Source organism: Peromyscus californicus, unplaced genomic scaffold (assembly GCF_007827085.1).
Source record: "Peromyscus californicus insignis strain IS unplaced genomic scaffold, ASM782708v3 Scaffold_14__1_contigs__length_90479793_seg_2, whole genome shotgun sequence".
In the NCBI taxonomy this organism is placed as follows: domain Eukaryota; kingdom Metazoa; phylum Chordata; class Mammalia; order Rodentia; family Cricetidae; genus Peromyscus; species Peromyscus californicus.
The window spans coordinates 45,437,184-45,460,569 of NW_026294436.1; the positions used below are offsets into that span (position 1 = coordinate 45,437,184).

Consider the following 23,386-nt stretch of genomic DNA (forward strand, 5'->3'; position numbering starts at 1 on the left):
CTTGGAATGAACACACACACACACACACACACACACACACACACACACACACACACACACACACGGGGATGAAACAATGCAGCCTGCTCTCCCTTAAGACACTCCATCCCCTTTCCTAGACGGTGGTCACCTTAGGTGCAGCACCGGGCTGTTGTTTTCCCTTTACCAGGATAGGGAGTTTGTTCACACCCCATGTCTCAGGGAACACTAGGGCATCTGTGAGTAAAGCTGACTCTGTCAGGTCAAGCAGAGCTTGGCGGAGTCCTGAAGGAGGCGTGCTCGGGGCGGAGGGGCAAAAGTACGTCACAGCGGGGCGGGGTTGGGGGGGCACTGGCCGGGAGCCCCGGAGGAAGGGGACTGGGCTGCGGCTGTGGCGTGCTCGTCCTAGTTTAAGGCGTGGGCTGGGCTGGGGAGCGGCGGAGTCAGCCAGTCAGATTCAGGAAGTTGAGTTCCTGACCTCAGGAGCAGGACTGGGTGCCGCGAAGCCTCAGCGGGGAACACAGGGGGTGCTTTCCTCCACACACCACACAGGTGGCACCCACTGATCCGCAGCGCCACCTCCCTCCCAGGACCTGGCAGTGGCGGGGAGGAGTTGGAGGAGGGACTGAGACCTTGTGCCCAAGTCACTCCAGACAGCACCCGAGCAGACCCAGCAGTCCCACATGCGGGAAGCCCTACAGCGGACCCAAAGGTGAGTTTCAAAACTTTCTATAGTGCTTTTGTGCTGTTACTTTCAGAATACATTTGGCATCTGCCCCTGGTGTGGAAGGGGACTTCCCACTCACTTCTTTCTGCAAAAGGGTGAAATCAGCCCCAGAGAGAAGAAGTGAGATAAAAAGGGTTATTTCTAAGAAGCCTCTTGCCGGGTTGCTTTCGTTCTAGCTAACTTTCCTCCTAGAGGTCTTACAACTTTTTTCCGCTCCTGGCCTGCCACATGGGCTCCTCTGGAGTTTGGGGTGGAGTTCTCAACTCCAGTTGACACCAGCTGCGGGTAGGAGCCTCTTGAAAAGGAGCAGATAAACACTGTCTCCACGGGCAAAGTCAGTATCTGAGATGCTCCTAAAATCATACCGGTTTGCATTTTTCTTAATCACTCTAAGAGAAACTAGAATTTCAGCGGGGCTAAGAAACTGACCAAACTGAAAACGCGGCCTGGAGCCAAGGGGTGGAGTGAGACCTGTGTGCTATTCTGAGTTTCCAGAGAATTTGTGTGACACAGATTTTTTCTGAACTTCTCTAACTCTCTAAATGGTCCTTGATCTTCTTCCCACCCGCGAAGGTAGATCGGAGCACACAGCAGGTCCTTTCCGTTTTGAAAGGGCTTTGTAGGAATGATTTGTGTAATAATAGTTAAGTAAATGATAGCCCGATAGATAGGATAGATAGCCCTGATGTTGAACACCAGCCCTGCCTAACTAAAGGGAACCTGAAGCAGGGATGAGTGCTTGTCCTAATTTAACAGAGAACGCCAGGCAGTCTGCCACTGGGAACCTGAGGGCCTGCTCTTCCCAGTCTGCTCATGCTCAATGAGGAAAGACAGGAAGGCACCGCCTAAGCATCTCCAGAATGCCTGCCTTCCAAAGCCTCTGTGCTGCATTCATAAGAAGCTAAAGCTCATTTAAGTCACCTTCATTCTGAAGTCCTGTTGGGGACCAAGAACAAGACTTAAAAGCTACATGGGTGCATCTTGTCCTTAAAACCCTTTTTGCAAAGTTTACCAATGCCACCTAAAGAACCCTGCAACTGAAAGGCACTGCTACATTAAGCACAGCTCTGTGTTCTGGTTTGGAGTTTTGTAGGGTTTTTTAGTGTCATTTTTTTAAGTAAACCTTCATATTCTATAGAGTTATGTGTAAGTGGAAAAATTCTGCAAGGTTCTCTCTCCTACCTTTGAACTAATTCAGATCTATCAACCACTTAGTCTGATAGGCCTTCCCTTGGCCCAGTGCCTCCCTTTTCCTGAAATTCTGCCTCCCCATCTTTACTCATAACACAGTTCTAGCGAAGAGGCCCATTACAAAACAAATGTTTCTCTGGCCTTCATTGTCATCATTCTGCCTATAGAATGAAAAGAGGCAAAAGCCTCAGGATCAAAATCAAGAAGATAATAAACACTCAGCAAGCTACTTTATCGATTTTATCATAGAGGAAGGACATCCCATCCATTCACTGAGCTTTACTGCACCTACTGTGTGTTTGCCAATGTGCCAGAGCTCTGGAATCTAAGGTGATGACATAGTTTCTGCTTTTGAAGAGCCCCAGACTGGCAAATCAGTGCTGAGAAACAAACTACAGTCAGAACTATGTACATCATATGAATAGTAATGGTGAAACCATCCAAAGGATGAGCAGGGGTCACCTGGGAAGTAAGCACCCCAGAAGCAGTGTGTGAGCAGGATCTTGAAAATGGCTAGCATTTCCCATGGAAGAGGTACTGTGGGCAAAGGAAAAAGCTGTCACAAACTCAATGGCAGGTGGAGGAACAGCAGGGAATGGGGATTACATCCTATGCTGCCAAGAGTGAGATGCCTTTTTCCAGCCATACTACGTTGTACGATCTGCTACCGCTGCTCCAGAATGTATAGCCACCTCACCTGTGTGAGAGACCTGTCTTCATCAGAATGAAGAGAATAAGCCAATGAGACTGATTCCAGACCCTGGCAGAGTTGCTTTTAGATCTGAATGTCGGTGCCCAGGTCCAGATCTTAGGCAACTTGCATGGGCATTTTTAGACAGATGTGTGTTCAGTACCTGACTGGATCACTTATCAACTGCCCTTGAACAAGTCCTTGACTCACTCAGCTTCATTTCCTTTGTATTTAAAACAGAGATAATTATTACTCACCAGGGCAATGGTTAGGATCAGAATCCAATTGAAAAAGTAAGTACATTTAATGTGCTACATAAATTTTAAGGCTCTATAAAATGTAAGGGCTTATCATTATTATCTCTTGAAGCTACCTAAACCAGATGGGGTGTGTTGGTGCAGGACACAGCAGCATCATGGACTAGATTTGGTGCTCTTTTAATCACATGTACTATTTTAAGGCACTAATGACAAAAGTCTCTCTCCATCTTATCAGTAATGTGCATTAGTTTAGCCTCACCTCATCCTTCTCCTTTTCTATGGCTCAACCAAAAGGGCCAGAACCCAAAGAAGAAATGTTCTGGTAATATGTGTGCATACAGGTTGTTCACTGCATAAGAACTTCTGAGACCTCATGGGGCTAAAAGTGGCCAGAATTCTGGTAGGCCATTGACCCACCAGCCTTATATCTGAGTCAACCCACAGGTGACTCTTTTTTTCTAATCCTCATGAAGGTACCAGTTTAGTAGGTGGTAGTTCTAAATCTGGACATCAGTTATAACTAAGGTATATTCGTGGCTTTCTCTCATCCCAACCATGGAAGCCTGTATCCTGAAAAGATTCATGTGTATCTCATACTCCAGCATAGTGGAGTTTGAATATTGTGCCAGCATCAAGACTTTTAAGTGAACAGAGGCTGTTTGTTGATGAAGAAGAGGAAGTAACTGTAGAGTCAGAGACTTCAAATGGAAAAACAAAACCTCTAGAGATGAACCAGCCCTGCCCTTTCACTTGAGAGATGAGCAAACTGGGGTTCAGAGAGGGGAAGTGAGTGCCATAGTCATACAGCCGGTTTGTAGAGGAACCAGAACCCAGGCACCACTGCTTTCTTTTCGGGGATACCCAGTTCCATCTAAGGTTGGTATCACCCAGATGTCTGTACACAAGGACAAATGCAGTACTCAAATGATGGCAGACATAAAATGAAAAGATCACACATAAAGGCTGAATCTTCTTGGAGTGGCTCCTGGGGCGAACTCCAGCTCTTGAAGAGACTCAGCTAGACTTCATCTTTTATGACAATATCCAAACCATCCCTGTCTCTTCTGTTTCTGCAACTTCAATCTTTACTGTCCTCAGGAGTTCCCAAACACTGTTTGAGCTGGAAGACCACATACTGGGTACCTTAAGTAACTGAAGCCCTTTCAGTGTTTGCTCAAATAACCATGGAAACTAGTCTCAGAGGTTAGAATGTGCTCAGAGACCAGAAAGAAGTTCCCCTTCCTCCCCAGACACCACCGTGTAACTCATTTGTCTGATGAGAAAGCCTTCAGGTAAACAATCACACCACATGACACTGGTCATGCATTCAGTGAGAGAGATAAGGACAGTGACAAGACAGACTTTTTCCCTCTCTAAGTAGCAAGGGGAAATCTACACCAGACTCTGCAGGGCAATCCTTAGGGCCACAAGGCAGCTTAGGTGTCCATCCTTTCCCCAACACTGTCCAGTGCTGTCTGAACAGATCATCACCTGGGACTGTGGAGTAGATGTCCAGTGGAGAATGGAAAGAGGGGCTGAGTTTTAAAAGGAATGAACACAAACAGGGGATTTCTTTGTCAGGGGACAGTCTCAAGGGACCATGACAGTGTTGAGGCCCAGTCCTCCTGTCTGACCAGGCACTCGCTCCCACTGTTGTAAGCAAGCTACCCCTGGAGTTTCTCTAAGACAAGGAAGAAACCATAACCATTCCTACATTTCTTGGCTTAAACTTGAAGAAAGGAGTGTGCTTATAACCCACTCGAGGCTTGCCCTCACTCTTAACTCTGGAACCGCCCCTCCGTGCAGTATTTTTCAGCTGAGTTTATTTTCTCTTCAAAAACACCCTCATTTCAAGGCGAATAGACTGAGGAAAGCCCATAAGCAATTCCTTTTAGAGTTTTTTGTTTGGGGTTTTGTTTTTGCTATTAATAAAAGTAAGTTGGCAGAAGACAGACAAACATTTGAACAACTCTGCTAGGATAGTTGCATATGAGAGAGCTTTCAATCTTCAAATTACTCTAACGGGGCAAAGGTCTAGGGCCATGGGTATAGAGATGGGATAGAGGCTAGGCCTGAAGGCAGGGAGAGAAGCAGCAGGAACTGGAAAGTTCCATCAGTGTTAGTACAATGGAGCAGAATGTCACAAGAGCATGCTGTGTATGAACCTAAATGACATGTGACAGTGGCAACTGTGAATGAGAGAGCTCAGGGGTCTGAGTTAGAAGCATCCTTATTTTCTCCACAACCCAAGTAACACACTGAGTCTGTCTCCCGCTTCCTCTGGTTCCTCATCTTTGACTCATCCATGAGCAAGACAAAGTGCAGGCTTTCAATACCTTTCTGCCTGCGGTCCTCGGACACCCAGAGCCTTGGTGGTAACCTGCAAGCTTCAGCCAGCTACTCATACACACCGGCCTGAAACCACACAGGAAGTAGTTGTAGTCGAAGTGACCTTCCCATGGAAACCAGAATAAACAAATATTCGTCTGTTCTTCAGGGCTCCACAGAGCTTCTGTGTGCATACCAGCCTCTCAACAGTTTCTTCAGGAGTCCTGTTAAGACTTTGAGGCCGTCAAAGATGACAGCCCTCACTGCCTCCTGCCTCCAGATTGCCTAATGAACACATCACAATATATTTTGGTTCTTCAACACTACAGTAGGGAGAAATTTCAAAGTGAATGGAGAATGTATCACTCTTAAATCTAGACCTGCAGACTGGTGCTTTGGCTTGCACCTCCCCCACCCGCCTCTTCCCCCACCCCCACAGCCCTTTGCTCTCTCCACTTTCCACTCCTAAACCTAAAACATTACCTACTGCCTGAGGCCCGCAGTCTGCTGAGTACGAGTTGCCAGCTTAGCACAGAGTGGCCTAGATGAAAGCCTCCAGGCTGGTCACGTGGGTGACCCCCACCATCCAGAAATGAAGCCTTCACTGGGAAAGCAGGCATATTAGCCTGCCACCCCACCTAGACACAGCCTGCTCAGAGATCTCCTGGCTTCCAAATTAAAAAGTTAGACTCTGCCCTGTGGGGTATTTGGACCAAAGCCTTCTCTGGGTCAGGAAGAAAGCGATGCCCCGCTGGGTGGCACAACACACAAGCTGACGTGCAATGACTGCATTCTTCTGGGCACGAGGATTATTTCACTGGCCTCTGAGGAAAGAGCTGGAGATTTTAATTTCCATGGATGGATGGCGCCACTTTCCCATGGAAAGAATACCTCTCTTTCAGACTGTCTGGGCCAAGGGAGGAGAACAGTCATAGGACACACGCCGCACAGGGAAGGTCAGATGTTCCTGGCTGACATTTTCCAGGAACAAGAGTTTAGTGTTTTGAGAAATAGTATTCCTTCAAGATGGGGCCCGAGAGTGAGGGGAAAACATCACTGGTGTGTGTGGCCATTAAACCTCCGATATTGGCATGGGTGAATAAATTTACAGATCTTTTACACTTTACACTTCTCAGGTGATTAAAAATGATAGCTACGCCATCATTTGTTTTCAAGAAATTTTGTGTCATCTCCTGTATCATTTATTGATAGGAAATGAACATTATGTAAAATGAACTGTTATAAAGTGAGCAGTTCAATGGCAGTCAGTACCAATCAACCACCACATCTATCTAGGTCCAAAATATTTTTACTGCCCCCACATGAAACCTTAAGCAGTTCTCCCTGTTCCTGCGTGCTCTCGGTCTCTGTCAACCACTGACCTATAATCTAACCTCTGTGAGCTGACCTGTTCCAGGAATCTCCTATCAATGACACTATTAGGGGCTGCTTTTTTCACTTAACATGTTCTTCAGATTCAGCTGTGTTGTGGCTTCTATTCGTACTCCATTTCATTTATATCCCAATCTTATTCCATTATATATACATAGCACCATTTGTTTAATCTGTCCATCCATTCATGGGCATTTGAGGTTCCACCTTTCAGTTATTGTGGATAATACTGTTGGCAACATGTACATACAAGGATTCCCTTGAACACCTGTTTATAGCTCTTTGGGGTGTATGCCAGCGAGCAGACTGGCTGGGTCCTATGATAATTCTATGTTTAACTTGTTCAAGAATTGTCAAGGTATTTTCCTTTTCTCCACATTTTTATCTACAATACTTAGAAATTCACCGTGCTCCAAAGTATGCCATAGTATGTGGCATAACTGTCAATGCCTGGTCTCTTATTTAATGCCTTTGATCTTAAATTTTAACCAGAGATATTAGAACCCATCATTTTAGAAATTTCAGAATTGTCTGGACTCGTATTTTATGGCTACACAGGCACATGCACCTCAGCCAGCAGGTACAGGAGACAATTCTGGCAGGTCTGGAGTGTCCCCCAGAAGTAAGTCTCACCAGGCTTGGTGGCACACACCTTTAATCCTAGAATTTAGGAATCAGAGGCAGGTGAATCCCTCTCTGTAAGCTTAAAGCCAGCCTAATCTGCCTAGTGAGTTCCCAGCCTGCCAGAGCTGCATAGTGAGAACCTGTCTTCCCCACTACCCTGTGGACAGTGTGGGGGCATGATGTTTAGGACAAGGTTCCTCTGTGTAGCCCTGGATCTCCTAGAACTCACTCTGTAGGCCAGGCTGGACTCAGACTCACCTAGATCTACCTGCCTCTGCCTCTGGAGTTACGGCATTAAAGAAATGCGCCATCATACTCTGTGAGCCATAATAACATTAAGTCTTACCCATCTTTCCCAGGATTGGTGAGACTGGGAATGTCACTTTCTCTTGACTGCTCATCCTCAGCTCCTCTTGAAAAAGGGAAAATGATAAAACTCTTAGGAAGCCTGGTGTCCTTGTTTCAGACGGCAAAGGCTGTCTCAACATAGCTTGGGTAGCATTTTTTTTTTAATGCATAAGCATTTCTTTCACACCTGTGTGTGATACTGCTAAAGGGTGTGGGGGATTTTAAAAACAAAACACAAACCAGTCTCAGACTGGGCCTTCAGGGACCTGCCACCCCGGCACCTGCAATCGCCTGGCCCCTCTTCATCTAGAGCTGAGAGAAGCGTCTTCCCTAGGGATTGTCTATCTCTGCTCCTGCCGCTGCCATATTTTCACTCACTGTCCAGGTCAGGGCGGCGCCTTTCGGGAATTTCTGGCACCAGCTTCCTTATTCCCGCTGGGCTAGCTCCCCAGATGGCTAACCAGTTTACTTGGCCATAGCTGCTGCGTTGGGCTACAGCAGAGAGCTCCACATAGTCCAAGGAGGCTTTCCTGCTCCTCCTGGACCCTAGTCTCTTCTCTTTCACCCCATGACCTAGGCTTGCAGAGGCCTGCAGCGATTCGTATATAGATAGGGTGCTGGCGTCAAATGTGAGTATCCTAGCCCCAGTGAATGGCAGTAAAGTCCTCACAGAGACACACTGAACTCTGGTTTTTGGTTGTTTTTTTTTCCATCTCCCCAAACTCTAAGGGATCAGTCAATACATTCATCAACAACAACACATTTATAAACATCTTACCTGTGCTAGTACCAAACTGGACATGAGATGCCTAGAGGAAAAGGCACTGAAATAAGCCAGTATCGAGCAGGGAAGAGACAAGAGCAGCACCCTGACAAGGAACACAGCTGTCTTCTGTGCATTGTTAGGGAGGTGATGTGGTGGCAAGGAGAATTTCAACTAGCATGTTCCTATGTTATACAAGATTCTAGAAGAAAAATCAAGCTATCAAATCGTATTTATCTCACCCCTACCTGGTGGGAGCTGTACAAGTTGTCAATCTTTGCTCCGGTTTTACATTCCTCCCTGGGTCTGAAATATGAAAGCCATCTTTCCATGACACACACAGGAGTCATCACTGTGATCCCTTCTGTAGACCCCAGCTCCCTGCCACTGGACCACAGCAGAGATCACAGAACAAATCCTACAGGGAAACAGATGGGCAAAGCTAACACTGAACATTTAACCCTCACCAGCACTGTTTTAACTACAGTATATTATTTAACTTATCTGATTGTCACAACAATCCTAGAACAGAAGATCTGTCCTTAGTTTCCTTTTGTAGCTGAAAAACATGGCTGGGGCGGGGTGGGTGTCAATGGGTGTTCCATGTTCAGATAACCAGAGTTGGGGTAGGCAGAACTGACCCCAGCTGTCCTCTCTGAAAGAGAAACTTGGGCCATGTAGGCTCACACACAGGGCACTCTGCTAACTGGAGAGCTGGAAGTGAGGTCACAGAAATCCCCTTCACTAGGCACACCCATCTTACACACTTCCCATCTCTCAGCTCTCACCCACAGACTGGTCTAGGTATTACCCAAAACCTCATTTGGTTTCCACAAACTTATTCTAAATATTGGGCGGTGTTGCTACGCAAAGCTCTCTCTCTCTCTCTCTCTCTCTCTCTCTCTCTCTCTCTCTCTCTCTCTCTCTCTCTCTCTCTCCCCCTTTCCCTCTGTCTCTCCCTCTATGCCCCCATCTCTCTGTCTCTGTGTGTGTCTGTCTCTCTCTGTCTATCTGTCTGTCTGTCTCTCTGTGTGTGTGAGTGTGAGTGTGTCTGTCTGTCTATCTATCTGTCTGTGTGTCTGTTTATTCCCCCCCCAGTGGGGGGTATGGGAGTATGGAAGTGTGTGTGTGTGTGTGTGTGTGTGTGTGTGTGTGTGTGTGTGTGTAGAGAAAGAGAATGAGAATCCCTTTGAACCCAACCAGCTCCAGTTGCCCAAGGCCTCATGACAGCTCTGAAATCAAGATTACATCTAATATAAAGATGTGCAAAGAGCTAAAGCATGGTTGGAGTGGGGGATGGGAGGAGACAGGAAAACCACCAGTGGTCACTCAAGCTTTCATACAGTCTCCGTCCTTGATGAAACACGAAAAATACTTGAAGGTTTTCAGGCCTGGTGTGTCAGCAGTGACTCCTCATCCCTGGACTTTCAAGTCATAATACCTCATGAAATACGTGTGAAAAGAAAGTTTCCCAATAGTCTCCTCCATAGGCCACAGCCCTGAGGAATCCCTGCCATGTGCTAGGCTGCTCCCTGGAATGCCCTAGCATTTAAAGCAGCTGGAGAAAGGTCCAGGAAGAGGGAGGGTCAGAGGAGGAAGCTGGTTGAGTATTGTCATAGTAACAGGGAGGTTGGAAACCTCCAGATCTGAGCCGGAGCCTGAGCCACCTTAATTGGATTCTTCCTCGGGGCCACCTCTCTTCTTTACCAAGCTGCATTCAGGTTCTTTCCCACCATCCTGCCTTGTCTTACATGCCCACTCAAAGCTCGCCTGCCTGGATCCTTCCAAACATTCCTCACAGAGATGAACTCAGCCTGCCTTGCTGCTCTCATAACCATTTGTTTGGATTCCCTTTGGGACACATAACTAATCCTGCCTTATGGTGCTCCCCTGTGCTCACCCGGTTCCCCAAAAAGAAACAAATTTCTAAACATAGCCTGTCTTCAGTTCAGTTTTGAATCTTTTACCCAGGGAGCTGGGAGAGTGTTTATTTTTCATTGTGCAGCATTTTTGGGGGACGTCTTAGAAAAGAGAGATGTCCTTCGTGTATATAGTGGGTAGCAAGATGAAACTGAGGCAAACTGCTGTACTGCAGGGAGCGGAAATGGGAGCTCTTGGTTTTCTCAGCCTCAGTGATGTCAACAACCCAGGCTCAATGACGGAGAGTAGAAGACAGCAAAGAGAGTCCCTCTGGGAAGAATAGAACTAACACAGACACTTTCTGTAGTAATAGCAATGGGGTAGTGAGATACTGCACACACACACATACACACACACACACACACACACACACATATCCTGGACTCAGCTTGTGTGACAGTTGGTGTCACTATGTGACATGTCATCAGTCCAAGAGCATAGATATGTCAAAAACATGAGCAGGCAGGGCTTTCCAACAACATGGGAGAGCCACTTTCAGGGAACGCCATCTTAAAATTCCATACGGTGTCCCACGAAAGAGCCAGTGTCTGCTGAGGCCAATCACCTTGGCCTGCAGAGTGTGCCTACTCTGGGAATCCCAGAAACATCGGCATCTGAGCAGTGGCCGGGCTAAAAGAGTTCTCCAGATGAGGAGTACTGAAATTCTAATTCGTGCACTTTTTCTAAGTATCTTTTCTTTGACTACAGTGCTGTATGTGAACCTAGACACACAGAACCTAGACATATAGAACCCAGTGTGCCTGGGCAAGAATGCTGGGTATTCACAGGTAGAAAGTTTTGCCATGGCCTCTTTGATAGCTGTGAGACCTTGGACAAGTCATTTAATTTCAATAAGCCTTTTATTTAATAAGCCTTAATTTCAATAACTTTTCTCATCTAGAAAAGATGTCCATTCATTAACTTGGTAAATGTTTCTCAGGAACAAAATAGGTCTCAGATATTGGGGATCCCATGATGAGAGTAGATCCCATGTAGAAAGGAGGGAGGATGGTGGAATATGAAATTACCCTAATGCTGCCATGGGCCATGGTAAGAATATTGACACAGTGAGGGGGCACAGAGCCGGGACTCTGACCTTTACCATGACCCAGGAAGTGTTCCCAAGAGGTACAAGGTTTTAACTGAGGTCTAGAAGATGAGTAGACTAAGAAACTCCATGGTGTTGGGAACAATGATGGGGTACACTTAGAGAAGCTTGTGTAGGCCTCCAAAGAGGAGAGGAACCATGGGTCTCAGAGTGTGAGAAAGAGAAGGCTTCATAAACTTCCAAAGTGGTTGGTGGCCGCTGCTTGGTGCCCTTGTTATAGCTTTTCAGGAGTTAGTATCATAGGGAGGAGTGCATCACCCAGGGACACAAAAACTACAACCTGTCTTCCCGTGGCAATACAACAGCCTTGTAACTCTGAACAAATCCTTATTCTTTATCCGCCTATGAAACAGGGCAAGTGATCCCTCCCTTTTCTGCATCAATGGAAACATATTTAGAGTCCATTAACAAACCCCTGAGCTGGATGTAATAGTGTAGGCCTATAATTCTAGCACTAAGGAGGCTGAGGCTAGAGGAGCTCCAGTTTGAGGCCAGCCTGGGCTACATGATGAGACCCTCTCCCCTACCACCCCCAAATCTAGAAGTTGTAAATGTGAGGTCGTAACAGTACTCAATTCAATCATAAATAAAGCCAGGCCCACTTGGTGTCAGTTCAAAGGTGAGAAGTGAGTGCATAGGCATTCTTGCTCCCGCCTCCTTTCCCAAGGGATCAGGAGATCAATAAATAATCGCCTCTTTCTTATTTGTTTGGAGATATTTCATTTCAGATCATAATCAGACTTTTTGTCTCAGGGAGAAAGTATGCTATTAATTAAGATTTTTTAATTGTAATATACATGAATACTCTGCCTACAAACTGCCATTGGCCCCAGGGGTGGTTGCTTAAAGCTGGTAATCCTAAATGAAAGGACATTAGGTCTGACCACTGAAACATTGGCGTTATCAGGTCTCGGTCCACAACTTATGGAACCTCTGTGGGGTTCATTGCACTGAACCTGTATCAGGCACTCCAAGTCCCCCGAGTGTCGATTCTCTTCTCGTACGTCCTCAGAATGCGTCCTCCTTGCCAACTCATACTCAGACTAGGCATGCTGCCCCCCATCCTCTGAAGTCTTTCCCATGCAGTCTTAATTCACTCCAAAGACCCCTTTCCCCATTAGCTTGTCCGACCCTCATGTAGACTAAATTCAAACACAGGCCAGCACAGCCTTGCCTCCTCTTGCCACCCCACCTTAGAGCCCCTATTTACCTCTCTAGTCTGACAGAACTCACATCGAGGCACTTGCTGGCTCTTAGTTTAGCATTTGGATACTACTTTGGGAGAACTGAAGATGTAGTCCAATGAGTAGAGTGACTGCCTAGCATCCATAAAGCCTTAGGTTCGATTCCCTGAAAGGATAAAACCTGGCATGATGGCACACACCTGTAATCCCAGCACTCAGGAAGGTCAAGAATGGGCAATCCCATGTTGGGAGTAGATCCCATGTGGAAAGGAGGAAGGATGATGGAATAAGAAATTACCCTAATGTTGGCATGGGCTGTGGCCAGAATACAGGGACAGTAAAGGGCACAGAGCTGGGACTCCGAATCTTTAATATGTCCCAGGACGTTTCCCAAGAGAACAAGGTTTTAAATGAGGCTTAGAAAAATGAATAGATTAAAAAACTAGGTTTTAGAAGGGTGGTGGGGTAGAGTAGAGGCAGGAGGGTCAGAAGTTCAAGGTCATCCTCAGCAAAGTAATAAATTGGAGGCCAGCTTGGAATACAGATCTCGGCCTCAGAACAACAAAACCTACTCTGCGGGGCATTTTCAAATTACAAAGAATTCACACGTCTATTACTGTGGGCTTTGGGATTAATGCTGGATGATGAGTGAAGCTATTATTATCTTCGCTGCTAGTGATAAGAAACCTGAGGCTTCTGAGGCTGCAGGACTTGACCTGCCCTCTGGCTAAGCAAAACAGGAACTTGCGGTGTTCTAAGGCAACTCCCTTAAGATAAAAACCATGTCACCGCTCTTACCCCTCCTGCCCTTTAGCACATACCAATCACATAGTAGATACTTAGCTAACACTTCTTGACATGAAATCCACATGCATCTACAAGGAAATAATTCAAATGGCATATTGCATTGATACAAATATGTATTCACACTATGAGCCTCTTTAAGTGTAAAGAGTGGTGCTTGTAGTATTATTTTTATTACAGGGACTCAGTAAACAGTCAAGGGAGACTCCTAAGTATTCTCTAACCCACAGACATCACGGAACAACCAGAGGGCGGCCGCTAGTGAAGGTATTCCCGCTGCTCTCAGAGCAGCCCCACCGCCTCTCGGAAATGGATGGAATGTGCATGTCTGAACTTGCTCAATGGGGTGGACATGCTGTTGTTAGTCCTTGAAAAAACAGAGTGCACCTAAGGACTCAAATTTCCAGCACCTTTAGACATCAAGTAGGCCTCAGCTCCACTACCGTGGCAGGAAGAACTTCTCTGGAATTAGGCGGAGTGATGACTGACTACCTTTCCATTCTGGAAGAAACTGGGGAGATCTCCTATCACTGGAATAAATTTCCCAGGAACTCTAGGCTGTTCTGGCCCTGGGCAGAACCAAGGAATGACTGTTGCTGTTGTTGTTGCTGTTGCTTGTCATGTGCCTTCATCCACCAGAATGATACCAATTCTGACTGAATGTACAGTTGCTAGAAGCCTAGGTGTGCATCACATGCACACCTACTTCACCTGAGGACCCTGTGAGAAGGTTCTCACGTCATCAGCTGATAGTTTGTCTGTCTTTAGGGAGTACAAATGTTTCTCCTTAGAAACATGGATGGATAAGAGGAAAGCCAGTCTGTGTCTCCAGTTGTCTTCTACAGGAACAGTTTAAACAATACATACACACAAGTTTTTTTGTGTATTCTAGATTATCCCCATGTTGGAGATAAAGAAACGGGCCCAGAGCAACTGAGTGATTGTCCCAAGACACATACTGAGTAAGTCATACCTGCTCATCATGCCTCTGTCTACGAGTTTGCAGCTCTTCAACTGCCCACAGCTAGATTTTGTAGCTGAGGACAATAAGTGTGTGTGCATGTTTTTATCTCTCTTCTGTGCATCTATACCTGCAATTAATTTTAGTTTATTAATTAGCCTAGGTAAAACATTACAGTAAAAATAATAGATTGATCATAATACACTGAAATAGGTTAATATATGTATTATTGGCAATATATACTGCAATTTTACTATTTTATATATAATTTACTAAAAAGATTTATATATATATACATTATATGTACATGTTACCTAGCTAATCCAGGTGAGGTAAATATCTAATTTTGAATTTGAGTCTATTAGGATATATACCTATTTCAGTATATTATAATATGTATATATATAATCATATAAATATTGCCAACATCAGTACCCTTCTTATATGAGTCATGGTTGCCAACATCAGTACCCTTCTTATATGAGTCGTTATTAAGTGAAAATTATTTGAACATAGCACTGCCATACCTTCGTATACAAATTCATAACTCAAGCAGCTACTAAGGGAGTACCAGGTGGGTAGTGTATACAGTGTGGAGACGGTGCAAATGAGTGATTCATGTTCTGAGCTGTACACACTGGCCAGGATGTCATGACAATCCTCAGAACGGTGCACAGCTTAAGACTTGTAAGTTGGGTGTTTCTGGAGTTTTCTCAGGAATGTTTTTTGATGGCAGGATATTAGAACTGCAGAAAGTGGAACCTTGGGTGAAGGAGGACTTCTGTAACTGTTTTCCTTTGGAAAAGGCTTTTCAGACATGAGGAGGCACATGTTTGGTACACAGACTAGATCAGGGAAGGGGTGAAGGGAGGGGGTGAAGGGAAGGGATGAAGGGAAGGGATGAAGGGAGGGGGTAAAGGGAAGGGATGAAGGGAAGGGGTAAAGGGGAGTGAAAGGAAGGGGTGAAGGGAAGGGGTGAAGGCAGGGGGTGAAGGGAAGGGGTGAAGCTGGTAGAGTTAACAAAGAGACAGCTGCATCCAAGACTAAAGAAATGGCATATATCTGGGAGAAAGAGCACTAGAACGGTAGAGCAAAAAGATGCTATTTGCCTGGCACTTGGTTGTACTCAATATCTTAGCTCACTAATATATGTCCTGTGCATCTATCAACTGTTATTTATCCAAATGATCAAAAGAGAAAGGTCTCCAAGCACTCTTAGAGATACAGATTTACACCCATGCAGAGGGCAGGTAAGGGTTCATCCCCCACACTGTTCACCCTCTGGGACAAAGGAAGCTGTGATCCAAAGCCTGGTGACTCGGAATCATCACACCATGCTATACATTCCACAAGGGTGAGGTATTATGGAAAGGACGATATTTCTGCTCACTTCCCCGATTTGGCATGGGCATTTTAAACCTTAACCCTGTAAGAAGGTAGTATTTGACTCTTAATTGCCTTGAACTTCTGTTAACATTAAATGAAGGGGGAAATGGAAAGGAAAATAGAACCTATCTGTACTGCTTTCAAGTCGCATAATTGTATATTTTTGCCACACCATTAGTTCCCAGCCTGTAAAGCCTTCCCCCGTCACCACTGAGAAAGAGAAATAAATCCGCCATTCTGTTAGTGCTGCAATTCGTAGAACTCTAAATACCCTTTTCCGGTATTAAAAAAAAAAAAATGTAACTTTTAATTTAAGGTCTATTTTTTAATCGCCACCTGTGTAGGAGCCCTTGAATCACATAAGTGGTTGGTTGTCCTCTTGAAAAAAAAAAAAAAAAAAAACCCTCTCCCTCCTAAAGGACATGAGTTGGAAGACTTAAGCAGCAGTGGCTGGAGTCCCCCAGGAGCTGAACTCCCCCTTTATTTACGGAACAGAAATGGTGCCACCCCGCCCTAGCCACTCCTAACTCGCAGATGACCTCAGAGGCCTGAGCCTTCCAAAAATAAAACCTCACCTAGCTGCTTTACCACACCCACAAAAACTGGCTCCAGACTTTCACCAGACACTTGTAAAGAGTGAAGATGAGGGCTGAGTAACTGTGGTCCTTAACCATACCCATGGCTACAGACTTGGTGAGGACTAAGACCGGGATGTGATCGGATGGGATGTACAGAGTGTGAGTGGTGTCCGTGTGCATTCGTGGACCCTCGGCCTTGGAAACCCAGCTCCTGATGACCTGGGGGGGGGGGGGGGGGAGGAGTGGTGTGGGTGGGTGGAGCACTGCCCTGGGAAGAAAAGCTCAGGGTTCCGATTCTAGGTTTAATGCGGTCATTTTTGTGTTCTTCCTTAAAACGCCACTCCCTGGCATTTCGATTGTGATTTTTCCCCCTCCTCGGTGTTCTTTCACATGTCTTGTCTGTTCTTCATGAGGGAGAGCCAGGGCAGGAAATAACTTCATTTCTCAGACAAGGAAAGGACTCAGAAAGTTTAAATGATGCTGTCCAAGGTCAAAGACCTGGAAGGCAACTGACCTTGAACTAGACCTGGTTCCTCTGACCCCTAGCTTAACATTCTTTGCACCTCACCCCCTCCCAGCATTTTGCACTGAGCCCAGGGATATCTGCATATGTTCTAGCTCCTCCACAATCAATCGTCATCTTTATCATTCCTCGCGTTAACCAGAGACGAAGCTCGGTCAACAAGGAGGTGACTGCTGCTCAGACAGGCTGGCCCTTTGTCCTCATTTCTGCTTTCCCTGTTGCTGGGTAGCTCTCTCTACACAGATGGTGGTAGCACACCAGGAATTTTGTAATTCAGGTTGCAAGCTTTAAACGCCTCCAGGGACCAGGTAGTGAACAGGACTAGATGAAACAGGGATCAGAGAGAACTCTGGCCCTTTTAAAGCTCCACAGACTATGCATTCATGGGATGTTAGTACAGCTCAATATTAGGATTAGCTAAAAACTGAGGATTTTATGTAAGTGAAAAGGAAAAGGGATTAGTCATCATCATAATAAAGCATGGGTGTGTTGGGTATAACTCCTGGAATACAAGTGGGCATTGTACCCATCATGAAGGCTCATGCCTTGGAGGCCCATTGCCTTCTGACAGGGTGTTGGGTTGCGCTTCCCTCTTGCCATGTGTGGGCTTGTTAAAACCTGAGCCCCATCAGGAGGTATAGCTCAAGGATAGAGCATTAGACAGCAGATCAAGAGGTCCCTGGCTCGAATCCAGGCTCCCCCTGCTGATGTGCAGTTATAGAGAGATGATGCAGTGGTTAAGAGCACTCGCTTCTCTTTCAGAGAACCTAAGTTCAGTTCCTAGCACTTATATCACGGGGCTCACAAACACCTGTGACTCCTATTCCAAGGGATCTGATGCCCTCTTCTGGCCTCTATGGGCACTGCATGCATGTAGCACACAAGCAAGTGGATACACATCTACATAAATAAAACTAAATGTTGAAAGTATGAGCCCTTTAAAATCACAATCTAAATATCATCGGGGTATTTCCATAGGATGTGGCACATGTGGAAATTCTCACCTGCTGTAGGGGATTACTGGGTGAGAAACCATCGTCCTAACAGAAAGGTCTTCTGAGAACAGAGATCACATACCAGAGAAGCTACAGCAGAACCTCTGTGTTCCACTGGGATTAGATCAAAACCTCATTTTGCCCTTTGGCAGCTCCACGGCCTTGGACAGAATTTTTTAAATCTCTGATGGCCTCAGTTTCCTCAGTAAAGATAAAAAAAAAAAAGATTACATTGAGTTGTTTAATTCAACCTTGATATAAAGGCTTGATCACACACACACACACACACACACACACACACACACACACACACACACACACACATACACACACACACACACACACACACACACACACACACACACATACACACACAGACAGAGGAGAGATTTGTGCACTTAGCAAGACCTCAACAAATGGTGGCCTTTGAGTCAACAGATCTCCTGTTCTTGTGGAAGGTGCTAGGACCTTTGCCTGTGCTCTGGCCTTCTGAAGTATCTAAGTCAGAAGCCAGGACAAATGAAAACAAGGGAATATTCTAGCTGAAACTAAGAAGAGAACGGCTGATAGTGATGTACAAAACAAACCCCCTAGAAATTCAATCCTGGGGGGAAGGAGGACTGAGTAGGTACAGAGTCACGAAAGGCAACAAATTAGCAGAGAGAAAGAGCCAACTGTAGCTGCCCTCATTTCCTGGGAGCCAGTCAATGCACCCGCTAAAGTAAGTCAGTTAAAAACTGATCAAGCAGGGATCAGAATGAAATGATTTGTTACTAAAAGGATGTTTTAGAATACTATGATGCTTTGCACTCTTCAAGGCAATGTTAAGGCACCCGCCGTGTGAAGGGCAGTACGTGCTTTGCACACACTCTGACTCCTTTCACCTAGAAATGTGTTCTCTGGTTAGTCAGTCACTCAGAAGACGTCAGTCCACATTCCACCAGGCTCTGTGTCAGACTCAGGGCCAAGTGCTGCAGCACAATACATAAATGCCCCACCCTGCAAGCCAGAGGGAAAAGCTGATCGCAAAGCATGGGTGTGAATGCTCCCAGACCCTCTACCATGTGGGCAGAAGGGACAAAGTCCTTGGCTACATATTTCTGGCTTATGAGAAGAAAGGTTAGGAAACATCTTCCTTACAGTCTCTGGGGGGTAAATCTGAGGAAGTTGCTGACTTGTTATGGGCTGGAGATGCTGTGCTCACGTGAGCACAGCCGGATGTCTCAAGGAATCAGAGAGAGCCATGCTTGCCAGAGAGTGTTCCTGAGAGCAGACCAAGTGGAATGAGCTGTTCTTGGGGTCTCTGGCAAAGGTGAGAAAAGAGGGGGAAGGAAAAAGGACAGTGAGAAATAAAGACGAATAGAGGAATTGGAGACTCCAGACCTTCTGTGTTTTTCATAATAGAAAATCAAAGAAAGTCAAAATAAAGCCCATTTTAAACTCTTTCCTTTGTTCCTAAGTCATTTGCTAATTATTTCCCTGGTATCATTTTTAAGAAGAGGCTGTATCTCTGACTCTCCCTGTATGTCCTAGCATGGCTTAATTAATACTTGATTGATTGAGAGATTGACTCATTTGAACCCAAAGTGAAATAGAGCTTTTTAATTTTCTTTTCTGCTGGACCTGAAATAGAGCATATAGTAATTAGGAAGGGCCCCTTGTTATCTAGAAGTCCCGGCTACAATGGGCTCTTTGTAACTGAGCACCGGGAAGGTAGGTGATTATTTAGAAGCTGATAAAGACATACACCACTCCCAACTGCTTTCCTGATAATGGGATTTTCATGGTCATTATTTCCCTCTCCAGTGAATTCTGTGGCTGGAGGACCTGACTGGACAGTGCTAGATGGATGGGCAATTATCCTGAAAGTTCAGTTATGATCAGCGCTCCCCTTTTCTACCCTCCATTCTGTTCTCTCTCCCGGTGATCTGAATGATTGACTCATGTCCAGGAGGGCTCTCACTTTCTTTTTCAGAACCCCTGGGTGAACTTTGTTCATTCATAGAGCTCCCTGCCCAAATCTGGACATTCAAAGGGAAAAGCCAGACCAAAGGCCCTGTTCTCATGTGGCTTGTATTCCAGAGGAGAAAGACAGGCTTTAAACATGTATGTCTCCATGAGCAGGAAATCGTGTGGTTAGGGAAGAGAAGAGAAAAGGGGAGAAAGAGAGAGGGGAAGGGGGAAGAAGACAAAGAAGAAGAGGAGGAGGAGGAGGAGGAGGAGGAGGAGGAGGAGGAGGAAGAGGAGGAGGAGGAGGAGGAGGGAGGAATCAGAGTGAATGAAGTATTTCAAAGTGAGTCATACTGCAAAGATGACGAGACAGGATGGCAGGAGAAGCCCCTTGTGGAGGTACCATTGCAGGAAATTTGAAATTCTTCTGTGCTAAGACCTGAGTGTTATAAAGTATTCGTATCAAGTTCTGAGGTTACATGTGCCAAGCAAAGAGATACATTTTTTGAGCAGGTAGAGAATCCCAGGATAGGACACAGTGAGTGAAGCAGAAAGGGCTGCTATACAATGTCAGAGTCAGAAACGGGGCTGGACGATGGAGACAGGGACCAGATGATGTTGACAGGGCACATATGATGAAGGCAGGGACCAGGTAATGGAAAACAGGGACCAGGCGATGGAGGCAGGAGGGGTAATTTGTGGGATGTGGTATAGTATTTATCTTTCACACTTCATGTGATGGGGCGTAATGGAGCATAAGCTAGGGATGGAGGCACTGTGGCCCGTTCATGTGGTGAGGACAAACCAGAGCAAGGGAAAAGTAGAGCCAGAAAGACTGGTAAGGAGGCCACTGCATGAATCCAATTAACAGGGGCAATGATCTAGTCTTGGAAGTGCAGAGAAGTGGATGCGTTTGAAAGGCATTTTAGAGTTAGAATCCAGACGATGGGGTCATTCTTCCCGTGGGTTTAAATGTTAACAGAATCCCTTTCCATGTCAAATGTTCATTATCACCTGTTATGTGATAAGCACAAAGCTAGATCTTCAAGCCATACAGAGGAGTGAGAATCCCTCAATGAGGACCTTAAAAAAGTGAGTATGAAAAATAAGTCAACAAACACAAGAGTGTTTGAGTCTTACATAACCCTTTGCGTTTTCCTGAATTCTTGTAATTTTTCAAAGAAAACACATTTATAATGCATTGAGATCAGGTCTCTGCTAGGTAACTGCCTCTGTGGAAACTCAGAAGAAAAAGCAATCATTTTGTGGGGGTCAGGAGATCTGGAGTCATACCTCAAGGAGAGGCCCAAATGACCAGGAATCCTCCTGAGGAGTGGATGGAGAGAGGGAGGTGGAAAGACGTGGGGCAGATGAAACACCTCGGAGCATCAAGTGGGGAAGGCTGGGAATGGTCTTGGAAACTTGGTGATGACAGTGGGGTAGAAGATGAGGCTGGGATGGGAGGAGGAACAGATCACAGGAGACTGGTCCTCCATGCTAAGTAGTTGTGATTTCCATATCACCAAGGGTTAAGCAGTGGGTACAAGTCACATTTAGAGTTTGGAGAGATTTAAGGAAGAAAAAAAAAAAAAACAACTAGAGACCAGTTTGAGCACTTGGATGGATACGGCAGAATTGGGTTTAAAGAGAGCACACGTCTACATCTCAAGACCCTTCCCCTAACATTCCTTTTCCCACCCACAGGGCTTGAGCCCACTTGCTAAGACCTGCTCCGAAAATGCTCATCTTTATCACATGTGCTGCCACCCTCATTCCCGGGCATCCCTGTTCCTTCTCCCCGAAGAGCCCCACCTTTTCTGCTCCTGCCTTCGGGGGTCTTTGTCCATGTCTCTGTGCATAAGTGGATCTTTGTCTTCCCCACCAAGTCACCTCTGCAGGGACCACTGTAATTATTTTCTTTATAGAAATGAGAACACATGTGGATTTATTTCTCTGCTCACTTGTCTACTGTCTTCTCCCTGTAGAGAATAAGTTGCTTGGCCACATCTCTCTCATTCATGAGGCTATCAGCAGTGCCTAGGATGCAAATTATCATGTACAAGCAGCTCATTAAGTACTCCGGAAGAAGGGGAAAGGGAGAGGAAGAGGCGATAAAGGATAGTGTCCCATGGAGGTGACAAACCAGACTTGGGTACCACTCCACACAGTCAGGTGAGGTCCATGAGAAGAGGAAGAAGAGATGCATTTCTGCCTCGAAGTGATGCCCATTCACAGTTCTGGAATCAATGGTTAGCAAAACAACAGTGAGTGAGATGTTTAGAAAGAGCCTCCATGTTCCAGGAAAACTAGAGAGAGGGGAGAGAGCCTCTTTTAGAGGCTTGCATATCAAAATTATTCCATCAGAAGCATGCTGAAATTATAAAAGGCAAACAAAATCATCATTAGCTGGCGAGCTGAGGGCTGTTTATTTTAGCCAGCGAGTCTTTTTGCTTGAGGTCAAATCATCGTATTTACTGCCTAGCTAGATTAGGAGACACTCTGCCAACTGGAGCGGTTGCTTCTGACAACAGCCTACTACTGCATTCAGCTCTGTTTTACCAGTGAGAAAATTGAGCCCCAGAGAGAGAGAGGATGACCTGCCATGTGGCACACTTAGTGAGTGGAAGAGCCAGAATTCAGACCAGGATATCTGGTCTCAAAACTGCCAGTCACTGAGGTGACCCATTCTTGGGTCAAAGTTGCTCTCAAGGAGCAGTGTAGAACTCAGCACACATATTGTAAGCAATGTCAATGTGAGCTGTTCATCAGCTGTATTGGTTGGGATGGGCTAACAGTGGGGGTGGGGGGAGGAGACGGGGAGGGAGCACTCAGTGGCTTCCCATAGCAGCCATTCCCTTCTACCCTATGCTCATTCAGAGACATCCTCATCTCCGCTGTCCCCGGCTCATGCTGTCCTTCCCTGGCCATATGAGTAAGCAGAACAAGGAGGGGACCTTGGCCAGCATCATTCCCATGGCCCCCGGGGATATAAAAGGCCTGCAAGGTCTTCGGGCCCGCATCCAGAAAGGCAGCATGTCGGTGCATTTTTACAAGACACCATCTAGGTGCCCATTTCTAAGGATTTCTTTGGAGAAAGCCTGGCAAGGTGAGCTGAGAAGAGGGAGATACTGATTCTGGTTCTGGCTGTGCCAGTTGTTAATGGCTGGCCTCCAGCAATGGACTCCAGACTTCTTACTACCGATCTAAAGGAGTCTCACCCAGTGGCCCATCTCAAGGCTGTTCTCATCCAGGAAGCGCATTATAATAAAGTAACCTTTGATCATTTTTAAGAACTCTAGGTTATCGTAATCATTTCAATACTGATGATCTATTTGTATTTTTGTTCAAATTGTAACCATAATTGCAACATTGATTCTGGAGGAAAATACTATCTATTTTCTTTCAACAATCAATTTCTAGTCATATATCATACATGTATGCTTTAGGGCAAGAATAAGCCTCCAACTTTTATTAGAACTAGTTATGTGAAGCAGTTCATTACATTAGAGAAATATGTTTATTTTTATAATGTCTAGCGCTGGGTTTCAGTAACAAAAACAATGTTCTGCATGTAGATTATTTGCCGCGATCCAACAGGTTTTGTTTCACACAGTTCTTCCCTGCATTAGAGGGGACCTATATGTTTCAGGTTAGTAGGGTAAAAGCTGTCACTA

At 45.7% G+C, this 23,386-nt stretch overlaps 1 protein-coding gene across 3 annotated transcripts in view; it reads left to right on the plus strand.

The window, feature by feature from the left end:
- The first annotated feature begins 358 nt into the window (after positions 1-358).
- Positions 359-23,386, plus strand: part of Kiaa0040 (KIAA0040 ortholog) — a 32,832-nt gene continuing 9,804 nt past the window's right edge. For 2 of the 3 annotated variants that reach the window (XM_052737339.1, XM_052737338.1), the window contains exons 1-2: positions 359-691; positions 14,212-14,281. The gene's annotated coding sequence lies outside the window, so the exon portion shown is untranslated. The remainder of the gene's footprint in view (positions 692-14,211; positions 14,282-23,386) is intronic. The other variant, XM_052737340.1, reaches the window with a different exon arrangement.